The sequence below is a fragment of the Salmo trutta genome, chromosome 2, assembly GCF_901001165.1.
Source record: "Salmo trutta chromosome 2, fSalTru1.1, whole genome shotgun sequence".
In the NCBI taxonomy this organism is placed as follows: domain Eukaryota; kingdom Metazoa; phylum Chordata; class Actinopteri; order Salmoniformes; family Salmonidae; genus Salmo; species Salmo trutta.
Window position 1 is genome coordinate 33,117,816 of NC_042958.1, and position 16,545 is coordinate 33,134,360.

Here is a 16,545-nt window from a genome sequence, read left to right on the forward strand (position 1 = left end):
AAACATTGGTAAAATATTATATTGTCATTCAAAGAATTATAGATTTACATCTCTTGAACGCAATGGACTTGCCAGATTTAAAATTAACCTTACTGGGAAATCACACTTTGCAATAATCTGAGCACTGCGCCCAGAAAAATACGCATTGCGATACAGACTAACCGCCATGTTGGAGAGATCTAAAATCGAAAATACTATGTAAATAATCCATTACCTTTGATTCTCTTCATCAGATGTCACTTCCAAAGAATCCCAGGTCCATTACGAATGTAGTTTTGTTCAAAAAAGCTCATCATTTATGTCCAAAAACCTCCGTGTTGTTAGCACATGATCTAAGCCAGCCGGACTTCACTTCACTTCACGAACGGAAAAAATATATTTACGTTCGTTCAAACATGTCAAACGTTGTATCGCATAAATCATTAGGGCCTTTTTTAACCAGAACATGAATAAAATTCAAGGCGGACCATTGGGTTCTCTTTTAAAACGTTTCGGAATGAGAGTATCCACCATCAACTCGCGCGCAAGTTGTCTAATGGGCCATCACAGTTCCAAGGCTCTTATTCGGTCAGATCTCACTGTAGAAGACTCAAAACACTTTGTAAAGGCTGGGGACATCTTGTGGAAGCAATAGGAAGTGCCAAAACATTCCTCACCCCCTTTGTTTTTCAATGGTATAGGCTTAAAGTCAATTCAACACATCAGGTATCCACTTCCTGTCAGAATCTGTCTCAGGGTTTTGCCTGCCAAATGAGTTCTGTTATACTCACAGACACCATTCAAACAGTTTTTGAAACTTTAGGGTGTTTTCTATCCATATATAATAAGTATATGCATATTGTAGTTACTGGGTAGGATTAGTAACCAGATTAAATCGGGTACATTTTTTTATCCAGCCGTGAAAATACTGCCCCCTATACCCTAACAGGTTAAAGTCACCCAGAACTGTGAGAGGTGAGCCATCCTCAGGGAAGGAAGTTATCAAGGCATCAAGCTCATTGATGAACTCTCCAAGGGAACCTGGAGGGGGATAAATGATAAGGATGTTAAGCTTGAAAGGGCTGGTAACTGTGACAGCATGGAATTCAAATGAGGAGATAGACAGATGGGTCAGGGGAGAAAGAGAGAATGTCCACTTGGGAGAGATGAGGATTCCAGTGCCACCACCACCACCCCGCTGTGTTTCAACTACAATGCTGTTGATCCATCCTCAGTTTTCTGCCATCACAGCCATTCAACTCTATAACTGCTTTAAAGTCACCATTGGTCTCATGGTGAAATCCCTAATCGGTTTCCTTCATTCTCCAGCAACTGAGTTAGGAAGGACCCCTGTATCTTTGTAGTGACTGGGTGTATTGATACACCATCCAAAGTGTAATTAATAACTTCACCATGCTCAAAGGGATATTCAATGTCTGCTTATTTATTTTTACCCATATACCAATAGGTGCCCTTCTTTGCGAGGTATTGAAAAACCTCCCTGGTATTTGTGGTGGAATCTGTATTTGAAATTCACTACTTGACTGAAGGACCTTACAATTATCTGTATGTGTGGGGTACAGAGATGAGGGAGTCATTCAGAAATCCTGTTAAACACTATTATTGCACATGCAGTCCATGCAACTTATGATATGACTTGTTAAGCAAATTTTTACTCCTGGACTTATTTAGACTTGCCATAACAAAGGATTTAGATACTTATTGACTTAAGACATTTCAACTTTTCATTTTTTATTAATTTGTAAAAAAAAAAAAAAAAAAAAAATGTAATTAATTCCACTTTGACATTATGGTGTATGTACAGTACTGTACCTACTCAAGAGTTTTTATAAATGTGTACTATTTTCTACATTGTAGAATAATAGTGAAGACATCAAATTATGAAATAATGGATATGGAATCATGTAGTACCTAAAAAAGTGTTAAACAAATCAAAATATATGTTATACATGTACATTTACGTCATTTAGCAGACACTCTTATCCAGAGCGACTTACAAATTGGTGCATTCACCTTATGATATCCAGTGGAACAACCACTTTACAATAGTACATCTATATCTTTTTTGGGGGGGATTAGAAGGATTACTTTATTCTATCCCAGGTATTCCTTGAAGAGGTGGGGTTTCAGGTGTCTACGGAAGGTGGTGATTGACTCCGCTGTCCTGGCGTCGTGAGGGAGCTTGTTCCACCATTGGGGTGCCAGAGCAGCGAACAGTTTTGACTGGGCTGAGCGGGAACTGTGCTTCCGCAGAGGTAGGGGGGCCTGAAACCTGACTGATTTGGATCAAGAAGGTCATTCTGAGAGAGATAGCAGGAGAGCTGGCCAAGGACGGCACGTTCAAGAGTTTTGGAGAGAAAAGAAAGAAGGGATACTGGTCTGTAGTTGTTGACATCGGAGGGATCGAGTGTAGGTTTTTTGAGAAGGGGTGCAACTCCTTATATTTGATGCCAAGAGTGTGCAAAGCTGTCATCAAGGCAAAGGGTGGCTACTTTGAAGAGTCTTAAATATAAAATATATAGAGAGATTTTTTAACACTTTTTTGGATTCCATATGTGTTATTTCATAGTTTGATATCTTTACTACTATTAAAATAAAGAAAAAACCCTTGAATGAGTCTAAACTTTTGACTGGCACTGCATGTGTAGGCCAGTGACACAAAATCTCAATTTAATCCATTTTAAATTCAGGCTGCAACACAATGAAATGTGAAAAAAATCAAGGGGTGCTAGTACTGTATGTACAATGTGCAATATACAGTAAATGTGTAACCTTTCAGAGATGTTTATTTGTCTGTGCTACAGAGGCAGATCATGGGATATTTTTTTTCATTTCATCCCCCTGATTTTGACTGAAAAATAAATAGTGGGAGATGCATCTTATCTGTCTCGAGGATCAGATGCATCCATCCCTCCCTCTCTAGATCCTCATCTCCCCCTCTCTCTCTCCCCCCTCTCTCACTCTCCTTCTTTTTCTCTTTTGGAGATTGCTATGTACAGACAGCCTTCATATGTGCAGCAGGGGAAAGTGGCAGCTTTAATATTGGAGTGATAGCCGCTGATAAGGGTAACGGCTGTGGAGAGGCGTTAGTGTCATCCCTCCCTCCTCCGCAATAAACACTTTCATTTTGTTTTTCCCGGAGAGATGGCTGTAAAGATAGATGTGTTGAATAGAAGACCTGAGGAGCAGTAGAGGGAAGGAAGGAAAGACGGATGGAGAAGGAAAATGGGAGGGGTGGGTATGCATATTCAGTATTAAAAGATCAATCAGAGGGTCGTGAAATATGCATTTTGTCATCTACCCTTCCTGTTTCATCGGCGCACCAACAACGCTGGCCACTGTGCCAACTCAAAATGCAAACCTAACTAACTATGATCTATATAGCACTCATCTATATAGTATCTAAATGATATACAGTTATTAGTACTATGTGTGGAACAGTATAACTTCAACATAGTCATTGTGTCAGAATCAGGGATGAGCTATGCCTGAATATTGTACTGATAACTCATTAGATCTGTACTGAGGTGTAGGGTACAGTGTACACTCTTAGAAAATAAAGGGGTCCATTGTCCCCATAGAATAACCCTTTTTGGTTCCAGGTAGAACCATTTTGAATACCATGTAGAACCCTCTGTGGAAAGGGTTCTACATGGAACCCAAAAGGTTTCTTCAAAGGTTTCTCCTATGTGGACCGCCGAATAACCCTTTTGGCCAAGGAAATTGAGGCCTCAGATTACTGATTTAAATTATCTTCTTTTCCAAAACTCAGACATCTTGACTTCTCAGGACAGGGCTGGAGGCTGTGAGGAAAGGCCAATTATTATGATGTTATAATATGTGTTGTGTTTCAATTATTCTGCTGTCCTCAACTCCAACCCAAGGACTTCACTCCAACTCAAGTCAGCAGTTCAAATGATGTTTTCCTGCACTGACTTTTCCATCGCATATGCTTTGTGGTAACACTTTACCTTTTAGGGGAATCACATTAAGGGTAAATAGCTTTAGAGGCTAAAGCTGATAGATTTTTTTGGTGTGTGTGTTTGCGTTTAATTTGTCTCGGGGCAATTAGACAGCGTGACCAAAACGATTATGTGAACAGCTGGGTAGCTGAAATCTGCATATCAGAAATTAAATCAGGGAGACACAGACGATTGCTCATTAAAATCACTGGGAAAACAACTTGAAAATGAGTCTTGACATCAGTTTTAAAAATCTGTCTTAAATATTTGTTGATGTTAAAATGAATAATAAGGTTGCAGTATAAGAGCAAGGAATATGCTTTATCTGGGTCTGTGTTTATTCTGTAAATTACTCTAGCTATAGGAACAGACAATTTGAAACATCTCAGAAAGCCCAGGCCAAGCATGCATCCCTGTGGACATTTACTATTGCCAAATAATGCGCATTATGAACTCTCATGTAAACTCAGCAAAAAAGAAACGTCCCTTTTTCACGACCCTGTCTTTCAAAGATAATGCTTAAAAATCCAAATAACTTCACAGATCTTCATTGTAAAGGGTTTAACCTGTTGGGGATAGGGGGCAGTATTTGCACGGCCTGATAAAAAACGTACCCGATTTAATCTGGTTACTACTCCTGCCCAGTAACTAGAATATGCATATAATTGTTTGATTTGGATAGAAAACACCCTAAAGTTTCTAAAACTGTTTGAATGGTGTCTGTGAGTATAACAGAACTCATTTGGCAGGCCAAAACCTGAGAAGATTCCAAACAGGAAGCGCTCTCTCTGACTATATCGTGGCCTTCTTGATCATCTCTAACCAAAACAGGGGATCTCTGACATAACGTGACATTTTCTAACGCTCCCATAGGCTCTCAGAAGGCGCCAGAACGATGAATGGTGGCTTTGCAGGCCCTGGCTGAAAAACATTAGCGCATTTGGATAATGGTCGATCTGAGGACAATGAGACTGGAGGCGTGTGCACGAGCCGACACCATGTTTACTTTCTCTCTCTTTGAACGAAAACAACAACTCCCGGTCGGAATATTATCGCTTTTTTACGAGAAAAATAGCATAAAAATTGATTTTAAACAGCGTTTGACATGCTTCGAAGTACGGTAATGGAATATTTTTTGTCACGAAACGCGTCGGGCGTGTCACCCTTCTTTACCCTTTGGATAGTGTCTTGAACGCACGAACAAAACGCCGCTATTTGGATATAACTATGGATTATTTGGAACCAAACCAACATTTGTTATTGAAGTAGAAGTCCTGTGAGTGCATTCTAACGAAGAACAGCAAAGGTAATCAAACTTTTCTAATAGTAAATCGGAGTTTGGTGAGTACCACACTTGGTGGGTGTCAAAATAGCTAGCCTGTGATGGCCGGGCTATCTACTCAGAATATTGCAAAATGTGCTTTCACCGAAAAGCTATTTTAAAATCGGACATAGCGATTGCATAAAGGAGTTCTGTATCTATAATTCTTAAAATAATTGCTATGTTTTTTGTGAACGTTTATCGTGAGTAATTTAGTAAATTCACCGGAAGTGTTCGGTGGGAATGCTAGTCACATGCTAGTCACATGCTAATGTAAAACGTTGTTTTTTTTATATAAATATGAACTTGATTGAACAAAACATGCATGTATTGTATAACATAATGTCCTAGGATTGTCATCTGATGAAGATCATCAAAGGTTAGTGCTGCATTTAGCTGTGGTTTGGGTTTATGTGACATTATATGCTAGCTTGAAAAATGGGTCTCTGATTATTTCTGGCTGGGTACTCTGCTGACATAATCTAATGTTTTGCTTTCGTTGTAAAGCCTTTTTGAAATCGGACAGTGTGGTTAGATTAACGAGAGTCTTGTTTTTAAAATGGTGTAAAATAGTCATATGTTTGAGAAATTGAAGTAATAGCATTTCTAAGGTATTTGAATATCGCGCCACGGGATTACACTGGCTGTTGAGTAAGTCAAGCGTCCCACTTTCCCAGAGAGGTTAAACACTGACTCCCATGCTTGTTCAATGAACCATAAACAATTAATGAACATGCACCTGTGGAACAGTCGTTAAGACACTAGCAGCTTACAAGCGGTAGGCAATTAAGGTCACAGTTATGAAAACTTAGGACACTAAAGAGGCCTTTCTACTGACTCTGAAAAACACCAAAAGAAAGATGCCCAGGGTCCCTGCTCATCTGCGTGAACATGTCTTAGGCATGCTGCAAGGAGGCATGAGGACAGCAGATGTGGCCAGGGCAATACATTTCAATGTCCATACTGTGAGACGCCTAAGATAGTGCTACAGGGAGACAAGACGGACAGCTGATCATCCTCGCAGTGGCAGACCACTTGTAAAAACACCTGCATAGGATTGGTACATCTGAACATCACACCTGCGGGACAGGTACAGGATGGCAACAACAACTGCCCGAGAAACACCAGGAACGCACAATCCCTCCATCAGTGCTCAGACTGTCCGCAATAGGCTGAGAGAGGCTGGACTGAGGGCTTGTAGGCCTGTTGTAAGGCAGGTCCTCACCAAACATCACCGGCAACAATGTTGCTGGACCAGACAGGACTGGCAAAAAGTGCTCTTCACTGACGAGTCGCAATTTTGTCTCACCAGGGGTGATGGTCGGATTTGCGTTTATCGTTGAAGGAATGAGCGTTACACCGAGGCCTGTACTCTGGAGCGGGATCGATTTGGAGGTGGAGGGTCCGTCATGGTCTGGGGTGGTGTGTCACAGCATCATCGGACTGAGCTTGTTGTCATTGCAGGCAATCTCAACGCTGTGCGTTACAGGGAAGCCATCCTCCTCCTTCATGTGGTACCCTTCCTGCAGGCTCATCCTGACATGACCCTCCAGCATGACAATGCCACCAGCCATACTGCTCGTTCTGTGCGTGATTTCCTGCAAGACAGGAATGTCAGTGTTCTGCCATGGCCAGCGAAGAGCCCAGATCTCAATCCCATTGAGCACGTCTGGGACCTGTTGGATCAGAGGGTGAGGGCTAGGGCCATTCCCCCCAGAAATGTCTGGGAACTTGCAGGTGCCTTGGTGGAAGAGTGGGATAACATCTCACAGCAAGAACTGGCAAATCTGGTGCAGTCCATGAGGAGGAGATGCACTGCAGTACGCAGCTGGTGGCCATACCAGATATTGACTGTTACTTTGACCCCCCCCCCCTTTGTTCAGGGACACCTTATTCCATTTCTGTTAGTCACATGTCTGTGGAACTTGTTCAGTTTATGTCTCAGTTGTTGAATCTTGTTATGTTCATACAAATATTTACACATGTTAAGTTTGCTGAAAATAAACGCAGTTGACAGTGAGAGGACACTTTTTATGATGAGTTTATTTACCCAGCTAGCGCATAACTGTCACGTCCTGACCAGTAAAGGGGTTATTTGTTATTGTAGTTTGGTCAGGATGTGGCAGGGGGTGTTTGTTTAGAGTGTGTCGGGGTTTGTTGGGCTATGTTATTATGTAAGAGGGGTGTTTGTTGAGAGCGTTCCGGGGTTTTTGGTCTATTTTCTAGGTTAGTGTTTTTCTATGTTCAGTCTAGTTTTTCTACTTCTATGTTTAGAGTTTGTTGATTGACCTTCAATTGGAGGCAGCTGTTCCTCGTTGTCTCTGATTGAAGGTCCTATGTATAGGGGTGTTTGTGCTATGGGGGTTTGTGGGTAGTTGTCTCCTGTTTTGTGTCTGTGCACCTGACAGGACTGTTTAGTGTCGTTCGTTGTTTTTTTGTAAACGTGTTTCTTTTGTTTTTCCTTCTTTTAATTAAATAAAGAAGATGAGTATACACGTTCCCGCTGCACCTTGGTCCAATCCTTACGATGCCCGTGACAGAACTACCCACCACAAACGGACCAAGCAGCGGAGGAAGGAGCAGCAGAGGAACTATGTGGACTATGTGGAATCATGGACATGGGAGGAGATCCTGGACGGGGCAGGACCATGGCACCAGGCTGGGGAGTACAAACGCCCTAAGGAGGAGCTGGAGGCAGCCAAGGCAGAGCGGCGTCATTATGAGGCATTATACGCGCCGATGGGCAAGTACGAGAGGCACCCCCAAGATTATCTTTTTGGGGGGCACACGGGGAGATTGGCTAGGGCAGGCAGTAGACCTGAGCCAACTCCCCGTGCTTATTATAGGAAGTGTGTTGAGACGAAAGCGCCGGTGTATGCGGAAGTGCGCACGATCTCGCCCATGCGCACGCACAGTCCGGTGCGAGTGACCCCAGCCCCTCGCAAGTGCCGGGCTAGAGTGGGCATCCAGCCTGGAAGGAGGATGCCTGCGCAGCGCATCTGGCCACCAGTGCGCCTCCTAGGCCCAGGCTACCCTACGCCTGCTCTACGCACGGCAACCATCAGGCCTCTGCACAGCCCAGTTCGCCCTGTGCCAGCACTCCACTCGTGCAGGGCTGCTATTACCATCCAGCCAGGACGGGTTGTGCAGGAGGTGCGCTCCAGACCTCCACTGCTTACCCATGGCTCGGTGTATCCAGTTCCTACTCCTCGTACTAGCCCTGAGGTGCGTGTCTCTAGTCTGGCGCCTCTAAAGCCAGCACCACGCACCAGGCCTCCAGTGCGTCAGCCCAGTCTAGTACGTCCTGTTCCCGCTCCTCGCACTAGCCTTGGGGTGCGTGTCTCCAGTCTGGTACCTCCAGTACCTGCCCCATGCACCAGGCCTCCAGTGCATCAGCCCAGTCCAGCTCGTCCTGCTCCTGCTCCTCGCACTAGCCCTGTGGTGCGTGTCCCTAGTCTGGCACTTCCTAAGCCAGCCCCACGCATCAGGCCTTCAGTGTGCAGTCCCCGTCCAGAGCTTCCGGCAACAGTGCCCTATTCAGAGTGTCCGGCAACAGTGCCTCGTCCAGAGTGTCCGGCGACAGTGCCTCGTCCAGAGTGTCCGGCGACAGTGCCTCATCCAGAGTGGCCGGCGACAGTGCCTCGTCCAGAGCTTCCGGCGACAGTGCCCCGTAGAGAGACGGCCCACAGTCCGGAGCCAGCAGAGACGGCCCACAGTCCGGAGCCGAGAAAGACGGCCCACAGTCCAGAGCCGAGAGAGACGGCCCACAGTCCGGAGCCGAGAGAGACGGCCCACAGTCCGGAACCGAGAGAGACGGCCCACAGTCTGGAACCGAGAGAGACGGCCTACAGTCCGGAATCAGCGCAGCCAGAGTTGCCCTCCAGTCCGACGCAGCCAGATTCGCCCTCCAGTCCGACGCAGCCAGAGTCGCCCGTTGCAAGGGTCCCCAGTCCGGGGTCGACGGAGAGGGACCTCGCTCTAGAGGCGACACTGAAGTGGGGTGAGCCAGTGGTGGAGCGGGGTCTGCGTCCTGCTCCTGAGCCACCTCCGTAGGGGGGAGTATTGGGAAGGGGGGGTGTTGCAGAAGAACCGTCGGGGACGGTGGCCACCCTCCCTTCCATCCCCTGTAGTTTTGGGATTTTTTGTTGTTGTGGGTTATTGTGTTGCTAGTTTTTGTTTCAGGTGCGTCCGGGGTCTGCACCTTTGGGGGGGGGGGGGGGGGGGGGGTACTGTCACGTCCTGACCAGTATAATGGGTTATTTGTTATTGTAGTTTGGTCAGGGCGTGGCAGGGGTGTGTTTGTTTTGTGTTATCGGGGTTTTGGGTATGGTTCTATGTTTTTGTATTTCTATGTTTTTCTATGTTGTGTATTTCTTTGTGTTGGCCTGGTATGGCTCTCAATCAGGAACAGCTGTACAGTGGGGGAAAAAAGTATTTGATCACCTGCTGATTTTGTATGTTTGCCCACTTACAAATAAATGATCAGTCTATAATTTTAATGGTAGGTTTATATGAACAGTGAGAGAAAGAATAACAACAAAAAAATCCAGAAAAACGCATGTCAAAAATGTTATAAATTGATTTGCATTTTAATGAGGGAAATAAGTATTTGACCCCTCTGCAAAACATGACTTAGTACTTGGTGGCAAAACCCTTGTTGGCAATCACAGAGGTCAGACGTTTCTTGTAGTTGGCCACCAAGTTTGCACCCATCTCAGGAGGGATTTTGTCCCACTCCTCTTTGCAGATCTTCTCCAAGTCATTAAGGTTTCGAGGCTGACGTTTGGCAACTCGAATCTTCAGCTCCCTCCACAGATTTTCTATCGGATTAAGGTCTGGAGACTGGCTAGGCCACTCCAGGACCTTAATGTGCTTCTTTTTGAGCCACTCCTTTGTTGCCTTGGCCGTGTGTTTTGAGTCATTGTCATGCTGGAATACCCATCCACGACCCATTTCCAATGCCCTGGCTGAGGGAAGGAGGTTCTCACCCAAGATTTGACAGTACATGGCCCCGTCAAATGATGCAGTGAAGTTGTCCTGTCCCCTTAGCAGAAAAACACCCCCAAAGCATAATGTTTCCACCTCCATGTTTGACAAGGGAGATGGTGTTCTTGGGGTCATAGGCAGCATTCCTCCTCCTCCAAACAGGACGAGTTGAGTTGATGCCAAAGAGCTCCATTTTGGTCTGATCTGACCACAACACTTTCACCAGTTGTCCTCTGAATCATTCAGATGTTCATTGGCAAAGTTCAGACGGGCATGTATATGTATTCTTGAGCAGGGGGACCACGCGGGCGCTGCAGGATTTCAGTCCTTCACGGCGTAGTGTGTTACCAATTGTTTTATTGGTGACTATGGTCCCAGCTGCCTTGAAATCATTGACAAGATCCTCCCGTGTAGTTCTGGGCTGATTCCTCACCGCTCATTGCAACTCCACGAGGTGAGATCTTGCATGGAGCCCCAGGCCGAGGGATATTGACAGTTCTTTTGTGTTTCTTCCATTTGCAAATAATCACACCAAATGTTGTCACCTTCTCACCAAGCTGCTTGCCGATGGTCTTGTAGCCCATTCCAGCCTTGTGTAGGTCTACAATCTTGTCCCTGACATCCTTGGAGAGCTCCTTGGTCTTGGCCATGGTGGAGAGTTTGGAATCTGATTGATTGATTGCTTCTGTGGATAGGTGTCTTTTATACAGGTAACAAGCTGCGGTTAGGAGCACACCCTTTAAGAGTGTGCTCCTAATCTCAGCTCGTTACCTGTATAAAAGACACCTGGGAGCCAGAAATCTATCTGATTGAGAGGGGGTCAAATACTTATTTCCCTCATTAAAATGCAAATCAATTTATAACATTTTTGACATGCGTTTTTCTCGATATTTTTGTTGTTATTCTGTCTCTCACTGTTCAAATAAACCTACCATTAAAATTATAGACTGATAATTTCTTTGTTAGTGGGCAAACGTACAAAAATCAGCAGGGGATCAAATACTTTTTCCCCCCACTGTGCATTGTCATTGCTGATTGGGAGTCATACTTAGGTAGCCCTTTTTTCACCAGTCTTTTGTGGGAAGTTGTTTTTGCATAGCTGTTTTTAGCCTGCAATACTGTGCGTTTGTTCGTTTTCTTGTTTTTGTTATTAAGTGTTCAATAAAAGTTAAAATGAGCACTCAACCCGCTGCGCCTTGGTCGAATCCTTACGACGCCCGTTACAATAACATTCTGATAACCATATGTTTCTTAAAGCTTGTTCCCGATTTACAATTCCGAGTTGGATGAAATGTATTTCCCAGTCAGAGCTCGTTTTTTCCAGAATTCCCAGTTGACTTGAACTGTCAAGTTTTTGCAGTTCTGAGTTAAGTTGTTTTGAGCGCAGCACAAATCATGCTTCATTAACAGCATGGCCAATGTTGAATGTTTATCATTTCAAACTTGGAAAAGAGACACTTAATCCCAGATTTGGGACCACGCAGCCATTCCACTGAATAGCAGGCTAGTGATTGCCTTGCAATACTTGCATTTAGCCACTGTCACTGATTCCTTCCAAATCACTCATTGTTGAATTTGTGATATCCAACTTGTTGTGAAATGTTTATGTCCAATGGCCGATGAGCACCGATACGTTTTATCTATAATTTCTCTTCATATGACAAGGATTAAAAAGGATTTGCCAGTAGATTGTCGACTTGATTCATGATGATGACTGATAGTCCAATCAAAGCTACTGTAGATATAACGTGATTTGACGTCATTTATCTGTGGCCAATGACCTTGAGCCTTCTTGGATGGGCACTTCTAATGTAACTTTATGGCAGCAGCCAAGAGGCTTGAATTTTCAAGGACCTACATGCAAAACAGGTAAGCTCTCCCAACCCCTTTTTTAGCTAAAACAGAACTCCCTGCCCTGACTGACGGGTCACCCGTGATGCTTTGTCACAATAAAAAAATAAATGTGTTTGCATGATTAATGCTTAAGGAAATTAATTTCCATGTGTCCTATCTGTGCTTAAAATTCAAACAAGTTCACCCCAAATAAGCTACCAGTCTTATTGAAATATTCAGTGAATGTTTTAAGTTATTAACAAACAGGTAGCCTACTGGTTACAGTATTGGGCCAGTAACCGAATCCTCAAGCTGACAAGACAAAAATCTGGTGTTCTGCCCCTGAACAAGGCGATTAACCCACTGTTCCCCGGTAGACCATCATTGTAAATAGGAATGTGTTCTTAACTGACTTGCCTAGTTAAATAAAGGTTACATTTAAAATATAATTTCAGTTCTCAGAGGACCTCTTACATCTAGACGTTCCGCTAGCGGAACACCTGCTCCAATATCCAATGATGGGCGTGGCGCGAAATACAAAGTCCTCGAAAATCCGAAAACTTCCATTTTTCAAACATATGACTATTTTACACCATTTTAAAGACAAGACTCTCCTTTATCTAACCACACTGTCCGATTTCAAAAAGGCTTTACAGCGAAGGCAAAACATTAGATTATGTCAGCAGAGTACCCAGCCAGAAATAATCAGACACCCATTTTTCAAGCTAGCATATAATGTCACAAAAAACAAAACCACAGCTAAATGCAGCACTAACCTTTGATGATCTTCATCAGATGACACTCCTTGGACATTATGTTATACAATACATGCATGTTTTGTTCAATCAAGTTCATATTTATTTCAAAAAAGAGCTTTTTACATTAGCATGTGACGTTCAGAACTAGCATACCCCCCGCAAACTTCCGGTGAATTTACTAAATTACTCACGATAAACCTTCACAAAAAACATAACAATTATTTTAAGAATTATAGATACAGAACTCCTTTATGCAATCGCTATGTCCGATTTTAAAATAGCTTTTCGGTGAAAGCACATTTTGCAATATTCTGAGTCGATAGCTCGCCATCACGGGCTAGCTATTTTGACACCCACCAAGTTTAGCCCTCACCAAACTCAGATTTACTATTAGAAAAATTGGATTACCTTTGCTGTTCTTCGTCAGAATGCACTCCGGGGACTTCTACTTCAATAACAAATGTTGGTTTGGTTCCAAATAATCCATAGTTATATCCAAATAGCGGCGTTTTGTTCGTGCGTTCAAGACACTATCCGAAGGGTGACGAAGGGTTACGCACCCGACGCGTTTCGTGACAAAACATTTCAAAATATTCCATTACCGTACTTCGAAGCATGTCAAACGCTGTTTAAAATCAATTTTTATGCGATTTTTCTCATAAAAAAGCGATAATATTCTGACCGGGAGTCGTTGTTTTCGTTCAAAGACTGAAAATAAAAACATGGTGTCGGCTCGTGCACGCGCCTCCAGTCTCATTGTTCTCAGATCGACCACTTACCAAATGCGCTACTGTTTTTCAGCCAGAGACAGCAGAGTCATCATTCACCGTTCTGCCACCTTCTGAGAGCCTATGGGAGCCGTAGGAAGTGTCACGTTACAGCAGAGATCCTCAGTTTTCAATAAAGAGAGTGTAGAAGGCCAAGAAATGGTCAGAGAGGGCACTTCCTATAAGGAATCTTCTCAGGTTTTGGCCTGCCAAATGAGTTCTGTTATACTCACAGACACCATTCAAACAGTTTTAGAAACTTTGGAGTGTTTTCTATCCAAAGCCAATAATTATATGCATTTTCTAGTTTCTGGGCAGGAGTAATAATCAGATAAAATCGGGTACGTTTTTTATCCGGCCGTGAAAATACTGTCCCCTATCCATAACAGGTTAATAAACCCTCCCAGGGAAACTTTCAAGGAACCAGAATAAAATGTTCTCAGAACCTCCCTGCAACCCCCCAAAAAACTTTCCCAGAACAGGCTAATTTCCACTACTGTTCTCAGAATGTTTTGTTTTACCAGTCATGAAATGTATTGCTTCGTTCCCACAACCAATGTGAAAAAAAAGCATACGGTCCCACAATTCCCAAAGAACCAAATGTGCTAGCTGGGTACATGAGTTCGATGAGTTGAAAGTTCAACTAGAGATAGATAGTGACCTTCAGGCTTCTTTGGTTTTAGCATACGCTATGTCATTTTAGCTTGTCAGTCAAACTGCCAGGAGATAGAAGTTAGACTGTGTTTTGATGTCAGGCTCAACTCAATGTTTTGACTGGCTCTCTACTCAGCCCCAGCTCCAAGGGGCCAGGGTTCTGGTCTAGAAGCACCAGAACCCTTGCCCTACAGTTTTTCTTCGTTACTGCAGTTTAACCGATGCCAGGCCCAGAAATAAAACTTCCTTAGAAGGCCACATAGAGAAGTTTGATTTGAAAATTTCTAATAAGACACTTTAGTCATCACCTTTGTGCACAAAATATCTATTGAATTACTCAAATAATTGTTGTTGAAGCCGTTTTTTATTTTTCATCACACAGCCGAAAATTTTATATTAATCTAATGTCTGCCATGTTTTTGGATGACGTAATGAAGTCGTCGCTGCTCCCGGTAATCCCTGTGTGCACTGAGTGCTTGTGTGCATGTGATGTTGATCCGTTTAAATCGGATGCAACCCAGATATAGACGGTCCATGAATCGGAGTATGTGAACGTGAGTAGATTACCTTGAAAACAACAGTTAGACATATTGGACGCAGTCTCCACTTCTTATTATACCGAAGTGATCAGCTCCCTGAGGGGTCCTCCTTAAGACTAAATGCTGAGCGTGACCTTTCTGTTGCCCCGCTCCTCCCACCCAGCTGGCCCTAATTACCTACCTCACTACCCCCTCCGAAATAACACACTGATCCAAGATGGCTGCCTTATTACCCACTCCTAAATAACACCAGCACCACCAGGTTGAATAATAATAATTTGTAGGGTGCTTATATTTGTCCTGTTACACACTTGTACAAGTGTTCATCATTCCAAGTGTGTAATGGAAATGTGTTTCTTGCACATCCCAACTCCCCCTAAGACACCCACAAGGAGACGGGACATGGATAGGGTCACCATTGTCCAGCACGCCTGGAGCAATTTGGATTAAGTTCCTTGCTCAAGGGCACAGCGACAGATGTTTCACCTTGTCGGCTCCAGGAGGCCTCTAGTGGAAAAAAGGATGTTTTAGCATGTGCAGTGCCATTGAGGGCTTCCACCATTCTTCCGCCATTTTAAAGTAGTCAAAGTAGTCAACTGGGTGGGGATTCCTATGGGTTGTAGCCTCAATGGCGCTGGCCATGCTGTCACAGACGCTATAATGGCACAGATATAAAGATGAGTCCTCTATCTATCTCTATGGGCCCAGTGCTCTGACCTCGAGGCCACCTGCCACCCGAACCAAGATGGCTCCCTCATTTGCCCCTCCTAAATCACACCAGGTAGATACACAGATCCGAGATGGCTGCTACTCCCCACAACTGATTTTCTATACTCTCTGCAATCTTTGTGTTGACATTTTAATGAACTGTACTGTAGCTTGCTTGATGCCTGCTGGCCTAGTGGATATCTGTGCTCTGAGTGTGCTCCCCCCTATTATTTTACTCCCCCTCCTCCCGCCAGACTTCATTCCATAAGTCCTGACTATATATTCAAGACGTCGCCATCACTATGGTGATCGCTGATGAGACGATAGGGGGATCAGCGCTTGCGGGATGTCGGACAATAAACTGAGAAGGAGAGAGAGAGGGCTGTAATTAGCCTTCCTAATGATGGCACTAAAGTAACGTGCTTAATTATATGGAATGCTGCATAAATTGCCAAGTGTGTGGAATCATTGGAATTGATTAAAATACTAATTAAACAGGCCCTTGCAGAATTTGGAGAGTGAGGTAAGGTTCAGCTCTTCAGGGTCATTTGCATACTCTTAATCTGGGGAAATGGGATTTAAAGGACCCTCTCCCTTTCTCTGGCTTTCCCTCTTTCTCTTTTCCCCCTATTTCCCAGTTCACATGCTAACAAACTCAATTCAAATTATACTCTGTTTTCTCTTTTCACCATATAATTTGGCATAAGACCCCTTTGATTTTGTTTTTCAATATAAATGTATCCATCAAAGTGAGTGTTTCAAAGGCTCAACATGCACAGAAAAAAAAACGAGTCTGCCGAGTGTATGATCTTAAATGTTGCATGCCACTTGCTTTGATTTGTGTGAGAATATCTTTGTTAAATATTGCATTTAGAGCTACCGGGGGCATGCTTTAATAGATTTATGGATCAAACTCATATTGCGATCCTATTAACTACTGCAAGAACCAAGCAAAATAATTACGCAGTACATCGACTAGCACTTTTACATTCAAATAAATATTAAACATTCATTGGT

The 16,545-nt window shown here is 43.7% G+C and overlaps 1 protein-coding gene across 4 annotated transcripts in view; it reads left to right on the forward strand.

Annotated features, from left to right (window-relative positions):
* LOC115154194 (receptor-type tyrosine-protein phosphatase N2) overlaps positions 1-16,545 on the forward strand; it is a 312,884-nt gene that overhangs the window by 197,773 nt on the left and 98,566 nt on the right. The window lies entirely within an intron of this gene.